Source organism: Rattus norvegicus, chromosome 20 (assembly GCF_036323735.1).
Source record: "Rattus norvegicus strain BN/NHsdMcwi chromosome 20, GRCr8, whole genome shotgun sequence".
Lineage (NCBI taxonomy): Eukaryota > Metazoa > Chordata > Mammalia > Rodentia > Muridae > Rattus > Rattus norvegicus.
In genome coordinates this window covers 37,417,178-37,425,787 of record NC_086038.1, presented here as the reverse complement: position 1 = coordinate 37,425,787, position 8,610 = coordinate 37,417,178, and positions in this window count along the sequence as shown.

Here is an 8,610-nt window from a genome sequence, read left to right as displayed (position 1 = left end):
CCAGAGGAAAAAGCCAAAGACCATCTGGAACCCTGGTGCACTGAAGCTCCCGGAAGGGGCGGCACAGGTCTTCCTGGTTGCTGCCGCTGCAGAGAGCCCCTGGACAGCACCCCACGAGCAAACCTGAGCCTCGGGACCACAGGTAAGACCAAATTTTCTGCTGCAAGAAAGCTGCCTAGTGAACTCAAGACACAGGCCCACAGGAACAGCTGAAGACCTGTAGAGAGGAAAAACTACACGCCCGAAAGCAGAACACTCTGTCCCCATAACTGACTGAAAGAGAGGAAAACAGGTCTACAGCACTCCTGACACACAGGCTTATAGGACAGTCTAGCCACTGTCAGAAATAGCAGAACAAAGTAACACTAGAGATAATCTGATGGCGAGAGGCAAGCGCAGGAACCCAAGCAACAGAAACCAAGACTACATGCCATCATCGGAGCCCAATTCTCCCACCAAAACAAACATGGAATATCCAAACACACCAGAAAAGCAAGATCTAGTTTCAAAATCATATTTGATCATGATGCTGGAGGACTTCAGGAAAGACCTGAACACACTTAGGGAAGCACAGGAAAACATTAATAAACAAGTAAAAGCCTACAGAGAGGAATCGCAAAAATCCCTGAAAGAATTCCAGGAAAACACAATCAAACAGTTGAAGGAATTAAAAATGGAAATAGAAGCAATCAAGAAAGAACACATGGAAACAACCCTGGATATAGAAAACCAAAAGAAGAGACAAGGAGCTGTAGATACAAGCTTCACCAACAGAATACAAGAGATGGAAGAGAGAATCTCAGGAGCAGAAGATTCCATAGAAATCATTGACTCAACTGTCAAAGATAATGTAAAGCGGAAAAAGCTACTGGTCCAAAACATACAGGAAATCCAGGACTCAATGAGAAGATCAAACCTAAGGATAATAGGTATAGAAGAGAGTGAAGACTCCCAGCTCAAAGGACCAGTAAATATCTTCAACAAAATCATAGAAGAAAACTTCCCTAACCTAAAAAAAGAGATACCCATAGACATACAGGAAGCCTACAGAACTCCAAATAGATTGGACCAGAAAAGAAACACCTCCCGTCACATAATTGTCAAAACACCAAACGCACAAAATAAAGAAAGAATATTAAAAGCAGTAAGGGAAAAAGGTCAAGTAACATATAAAGGGAGACCTATCAGAATCACACCAGACTTCTCGCCAGAAACTATGAAGGCCAGAAGATCCTGGACTGATGTTATACAGACCCTAAGAGAACACAAATGCCAGCCCAGATTACTGTATCCAGCAAAACTCTCAATTAACATTGATGGAGAAACCAAGATATTCCATGACAAAACCAAATTTACACAATATCTTTCTACAAATCCAGCACTACAAAGGATAATAAATGGTAAAGCCCAACATAAGGAGGCAAGCTATACCCTAGAAGAAGCAAGAAACTAATCGTCTTGGCAACAAAACAAAGAGAATGAAAGCACACAAACATAACCTCACATCAAATATGAATATAACGGGAAGCAATAATCACTATTCCTTAATATCTCTCAATATCAATGGCCTCAACTCCCCAATAAAAAGACATAGATTAACAAACTGGATACGCAACGAGGACCCTGCATTCTGCTGCCTACAGGAAACACACCTCAGAGACAAAGACAGACACTACCTCAGAGTGAAAGGCTGGAAAACAACTTTCCAAGCAAATGGTCAGAAGAAGCAAGCTGGAGTAGCCATTCTAATATCAAATAAAATCAATTTCCAACTAAAAGTCATCAAAAAAGATAAGGAAGGACACTTCATATTCATCAAAGGAAAAATCAACCAAGATGAACTCTCAATCCTAAATATCTATGCCCCAAATACAAGGGCACCTACATATGTAAAAGAAACCTTACTAAAGCTCAAAACACACATTGCACCTCACACAATAATAGTGGGAGATTTCAACACCCCACTCTCATCAATGGACAGATCATGGAAACAGAAATTAAACAGTGATGTAGACAGACTAAGAGAAGTCATGAGCCAAATGGACTTAACGGATATTTATAGAACATTCTATCCTAAAGCAAAAGGATATACCTTCTTATCAGCTCCTCATGGTACTTTCTCCAAAATTGACCATATAATTGGTCAAAAAACGGGCCTCAACAGGTACAGAAAGATAGAAATAATCCCATGCGTGCTATCGGACCACCACGGCCTAAAACTGGTCTTCAATAACAATAAGGGAAGAATGCCCACATATACGTGGAAATTGAACAATGCTCTACTCAATGATAACCTGGTCAAGGAAGAAATAAAGAAAGAAATTAAAAACTTTTTAGAATTTAATGAAAATGAAGATACAACATACTCAAACTTATGGGACACAATGAAAGCTGTGCTAAGAGGAAAACTCATAGCGCTGAGTGCCTGCAGAAAGAAACAGGAAAGAGCATATGTCAGCAGCTTGACAGCACACCTAAAAGCTCTAGAACAAAAAGAAGCAAATACACCCAGGAGGAGTAGAAGGCAGGAAATAATCAAACTCAGAGCTGAAATCAACCAAGTAGAAACAAAAAGGACCATAGAAAGAATCAACAGAACCAAAAGTTGGTTCTTTGAGAAAATCAACAAGATAGATAAACCCTTAGCCAGACTAACGAGAGGACACAGAGAGTGTGTCCAAATTAACAAAATCAGAAATGAAAAGGGAGACATAACTACAGATTCAGAGGAAATTCAAAAAATCATCAGATCTTACTATAAAAACCTATATTCAACAAAATTTGAAAATCTTCAGGAAATGGACAATTTCCTAGACAGATACCAGGTATCGAAGTTAAAACAGGAACAGATAAACCAGTTAAACAACCCCATAACTCCTAAGGAAATAGAAGCAGTCATTAAAGGTCTCCCAACCAAAAAGAGCCCAGGTCCAGACGGGTTTAGTGCAGAATTCTATCAAACCTTCATAGAAGACCTCATACCAATATTATCCAAACTATTCCACAAAATTGAAACAGATGGAGCCCTACCGAATTCCTTCTATGAAGCCACAATTACTCTTATACCTAAACCACACAAAGACACAACAAAGAAAGAGAACTTCAGACCAATTTCCCTTATGAATATCGACGCAAAAATACTCAATAAAATTCTGGCAAACCGAATTCAAGAGCACATCAAAACAATCATCCACCATGATCAAGTAGGCTTCATCCCAGGCATGCAGGGATGGTTTAATATACGGAAAACCATCAACGTGATCCATTATATAAACAAACTGAAAGAACAGAACCACATGATCATTTCATTAGATGCTGAGAAAGCATTTGACAAAATTCAACACCCCTTCATGATAAAAGTCCTGGAAAGAATAGGAATTCAAGGCCCATACCTAAACATAGTAAAAGCCATATACAGCAAACCAGTTGCTAACATTAAACTAAATGGAGAGAAACTTGAAGCAATCCCACTAAAATCAGGGACTAGACAAGGCTGCCCACTCTCTCCCTACTTATTCAATATAGTTCTTGAAGTTCTAGCCAGAGCAATCAGACAACAAAAGGAGATCAAAGGGATACAGATCGGAAAAGAAGAGGTCAAAATATCACTATTTGCAGATGACATGATAGTATATTTAAGTGATCCCAAAAGTTCCACCAGAGAACTACTAAAGCTGATAAACAACTTCAGCAAAGTGGCTGGGTATAAAATTAACTCAAATAAATCAGTTGCCTTCCTCTATACAAAAGAGAAACAAGCCGAGAAAGAAATTAGGGAAACGACACCCTTCATAATAGACCCAAATAATATAAAGTACCTCGGTGTGACTTTAACCAAGCAAGTAAAAGATCTGTACAATAAGAACTTCAAGACACTGAGGAAAGAAATTGAAGAAGACCTCAGAAGATGGAAAGATCTCCCATGCTCATGGATTGGCAGAATTAATTTAGTAAAAATGGCCATTTTACCAAAAGCAATCTACAGATTCAATGCAATCCCCATCAAAATACCAATCCAATTCTTCAAAGAGTTAGACAGAACAATTTGCAAATTCATCTGGAATAACAAAAAACCCAGGATAGCTAAAGCTATCCTCAACAATAAAAGGACTTCAGGGGGAATCACTATCCCTGAACTCAAGCAGTATTACAGAGCAATAGTGATAAAAACTGCATGGTATTGGTACAGAGACAGACAGATAGACCAATGGAATAGAATTGAAGACCCAGAAATGAACCCACACACCTATGGTCACTTGATTTTTGACAAAGGAGCCAAAACCATCCAATGGAAAAAAGATAGTATTTTCAGCAAATGGTGCTGGTTCAACTGGAGGGCAACATGTAGAAGAATGCAGATCGATCCATCCTTATCACCCTGTACAAAGCTTAAGTCCAAGTGGATCAAGGACCTCCACATCAAACCAGACACACTCAAACTAATAGAAGAAAAACTAGGGAAGCATCTGGAACACATGGGCACTGGAAAAAATTTCCTGAACAAAACACCAATGGCTTATGCTCTAAGATCAAGAATCGACAAATGGGATCTCATAAAACTGCAAAGCTTCTGTAAGGCAAAGGACACTGTGGTTAGGACAAAACGGCAACCAACAGATTGGGAAAAGATCTTTACCAATCCTACAACAGATAGAGGCCTTATTTCCAAAATATACAAAGAACTCAAGAAGTTAGACCGCAGGGAAACAAATAACCCTATTAAAAAATGGGGTTCAGAGCTAAACAAAGAATTCACAGCTGAGGAATGCCGAATGGCTGAGAAACACCTAAAGAAATGTTCAACATCTTTAGTCATAAGGGAAATGCAAATCAAAACAACCCTGAGATTTCACCTCACACCAGTGCGATTGGCTAAGATCAAAAACTCAGGTGACAGCAGATGCTGGCGAGGATGTGGAGAAAGAGGAACACTCCTCCATTGTTGGTGGGATTGCAGACTGGTAAAACCATTCTGGAAATCAGTCTGGAGGTTCCTCAGAAAATTGGACATTGAACTGCCTGATGATCCAGCTATACCTCTCTTGGGCATATACCCAAAAGATGCCTCAACATATAAAAGAGACACGTGCTCCACTATGTTCATCGCAGCCTTATTTATAATAGCCAGAAGCTGGAAAGAACCCAGATGCCCTTCAACAGAGGAATGGATACAGAAAATGTGGTACATCTACACAATGGAATATTACTCAGCTATCAAAAACAACGAGTTTATGAAATTCGTAGGCAAATGGTTGGAACTGGAAAATATCATCCTGAGTGAGCTAACCCAATCACAGAAAGACATACATGGTATGCACTCATTGATAAGTGGCTATTAGCCCAAATGCTTGAATTACCCTAGATCCCTAGAACAAATGAAACTCAAGACGGATGATCAAAATGTGAATGCTTCACTCCTTCTTTAAATGAGGAAAAAGAATACCCTTGGCAGGGAAGGGAGAGGCAAAGATTAAAACAGAGACTGAAGGAACACCCATTCAGAGCCTGCCCCACATGTGGCCCATACATATACAGCCACCCAATTAGACAAGATGGATGAAGCAAAGAAGTGCAGACCGACAGGAGCCAGATGTAGATCGCTCCTGAGAGACACAGCCAGAATACAGCAAATATAGAGGCGAATGCCAGCAGCAAACCACTGAACTGAGAATAGGTCCCCTATTGAAGGAATCAGAGAAAGAACTGGAAGAGCTTGAAGGGGCTCGAGACCCCAAAAGTACAACAATGCCAAGCAACCAGAGCTTCCAGGGACTAAGCCACTACCTAAAGACTATACATGGACTGACCCTGGACTCTGACCCCATAGGTAGCAATGAATATCCTAGTAAGAGCACCAGTGGAAGGGGAAGCCCTGGGTCCTGCTAAGACTGAACCCACAGTGAACTAGTCTATGGGGGGAGGGCGGCAATGGGGGGAGGGTTGGGAGGGGAACACCCATAAGGAAGGGGAGGGGGGAGCGGGATGTTTGCCCGGAAACCGGGAAAGGGAATAACACTCGAAATGTATATAAGAAATACTCAAGTTAATAAAAAAAAAAAAAAAGAAAAAAGGAAAAAAAAAGGAAAAAAAAAAAAAACAAATATCACAACTCACTTCTAAATGTTATAATTAAAAGTACATACAAGAAATACAAGTGTAGATAGTTAAATTTATATACAGAACATAACCTATTTATCTAGAAACAAACACCTATTTATATGGAAAAATTACATATCACATTAGAGGCATTGCAGGAGTAAGATGAAGCTATATAATCTATAAATTTTAGTAGAAAAAATTAATATCTATAAGAAAAACTAAAACATAACTTTGCTTAGGCATGTACCAGTGGTACCTCCAGCTTACCATATGCTAAATGTTGAAGAATTTCAAAGGTATATTGGTAAACCACTGACACCTTGAAATCTTTCAGTGAGAGGGTTTATACAATGAAAAACAGTAAACACTACATATCCAGGTGTGGAGAGCTTTGGGGCTACCTTCTGAATGCCAGCAGCAAACCACTGAACTGAGAACGGTATTCCCATTGGAGGAATTAGAGAAAGGACTGAAAGAGCTGAAGGGGTTTGTGACCCCATAAGAACAACAATGCCAACCAACCAGAGCTTCCAGGGATGAAAACACCACCCAAAGACTATACATGGACTGACCCTGGGCTCCAACCTCATAGGTAGCAATGAATATCCTAGTAAGAGCACCAGTGGAAGGGGAAGCCCTTTGTCCTGGCAGGACTGAACCCCCAGTGAACGTGATTGTTGGGGGGAGGGCGGTAATGGGGGGAGGATAGAGAGAGGAACACCATATAGAAGGGGAGGGGGAGGGGTTAGAGGGATGTTTGCCTGGAAACCGGGAAAGAGAATAAAATTTGAAATTTAAATAAGAAATACCCAAGTTAGTAAAAATGGAAGAAAAAAAAAGAATTTGACATTGGACTAGGACACAGAAGTAGGCTCAAGAGGAATACAGCTGAGAAATGTATTCTTTTTATCTTGATGGTTTTTCATTTGTTCCTGCCCAGTCTATGCCTGTTTGTCCCCTAACTGCTTTGTTTATGACTTAGAACTGGCCTTATTCTTTGTATGTACTTAGAATGATATAAAAGCAGACTGGAAAAAAAAAAACCCACTTCAGCCTCAGAACTGACTGGGGTCAGGCTATAGTATTGTCTAATTGTCTTTTTTCTTTTTAATCCTCGCTCCTTCCCTGGAGAACCCTTTGCCTGACAGAGCTGGGGTGGGTGGGGTTGCCAGTACATCACTGGTGGAATTTCTAGCTTACATCATACATAGATGACTTAATCATTTACATGGAAAACTAAAATTCAAGACTTAGAAGCAAATAAACAGACGAAGACATCTTCTAAATCTTGGAATTGGAAATAAGTTTTGAACAATAAATAAAGTCATGTAACTCAAAGGACAAATGTGCTAATTATGACACTTAAAAATGATTTTAAAATTATGTGCCAGTAGTGACTGAAAAATGGTATTTTACAACGTGAAAAAAAATAAGTAAGCTCAGACCAGGGAATGACAGTTTTTCACTATATTTTTCTAAAAGACTCATATTTAAAATGTATACAAGGCCATCCACAAATCAATGAAAATAGGTAGGTGGTCCAACTGTGACATTTTTAAAGGCTTGAAAAAGAACTTTATCTAGAAGAGTTTATCTCATTGACCAATAAGCAAAAAAAAAAAAAAAACAAACAAACAAAAAAAACAGAAACAAAAACAAAAACAAAAACTCATTGTTATCAGCAATCAAGAGTGCCAATAGACAGCATGAAGGGTTTCAAATTTTCCCCAGGAAATGTGATAAATTCATGTTAACCAACAGCAGGGCAACACAAGTAGAGAAAGAGTGCATTGAGGCAGCAAACTGAAACTACCACAGCATAGATTGTTGGCTATTCACTAGCTGTCCTAATTTCTAGTAAGAGAGCAGGGCAAAAATACAACCAGGAACCACCCTATTAGTAATGATATTTCATGAGGACAGAAAGAGTTAATGATCATGACATTTTTCATCTTACTATGCTTCTGAAATATTTTGAAAATAGTTTTTTTAGTAACACATATTGCCTTTTTTGATATGGCACATATATGTATCTAGTAGGCATCCATATGAATCATCTTGAGTGTGTAAATTTCTTTCTTGAAAAAAATATTCTCATGCCATCAGTCTCTCCCCTCCTACCTCTAACCTAGTACTACATAATTGCAGTCTCCAAAACTTGTTCATAGAAGTCATTTATAATTAATATATCACTCTATTATCAGATATAGCAAGGAATGTTCTCACATGAATTATTATATGTCTGAGGAAAAGGCATGACTGAGACCAGAAATTGCAACTGAATACAAGGTCTCTACATGAGCAACAAATATTAAATGCTATCTGGGTCTCCCTCATAAGTGTATCAAATATCTTGGAAGAAAACTTCCATTTTATATGTTAACTGATTATATCGATACCACAGAAAATGTAAAGGAACCTGGAGACATCACCTGAGAAATTGACACAACTTGTTGGGTGGAGATTGTGTCCAACCTAGGTTGGCAAATGACAGACATTAGTAGTGTGGGT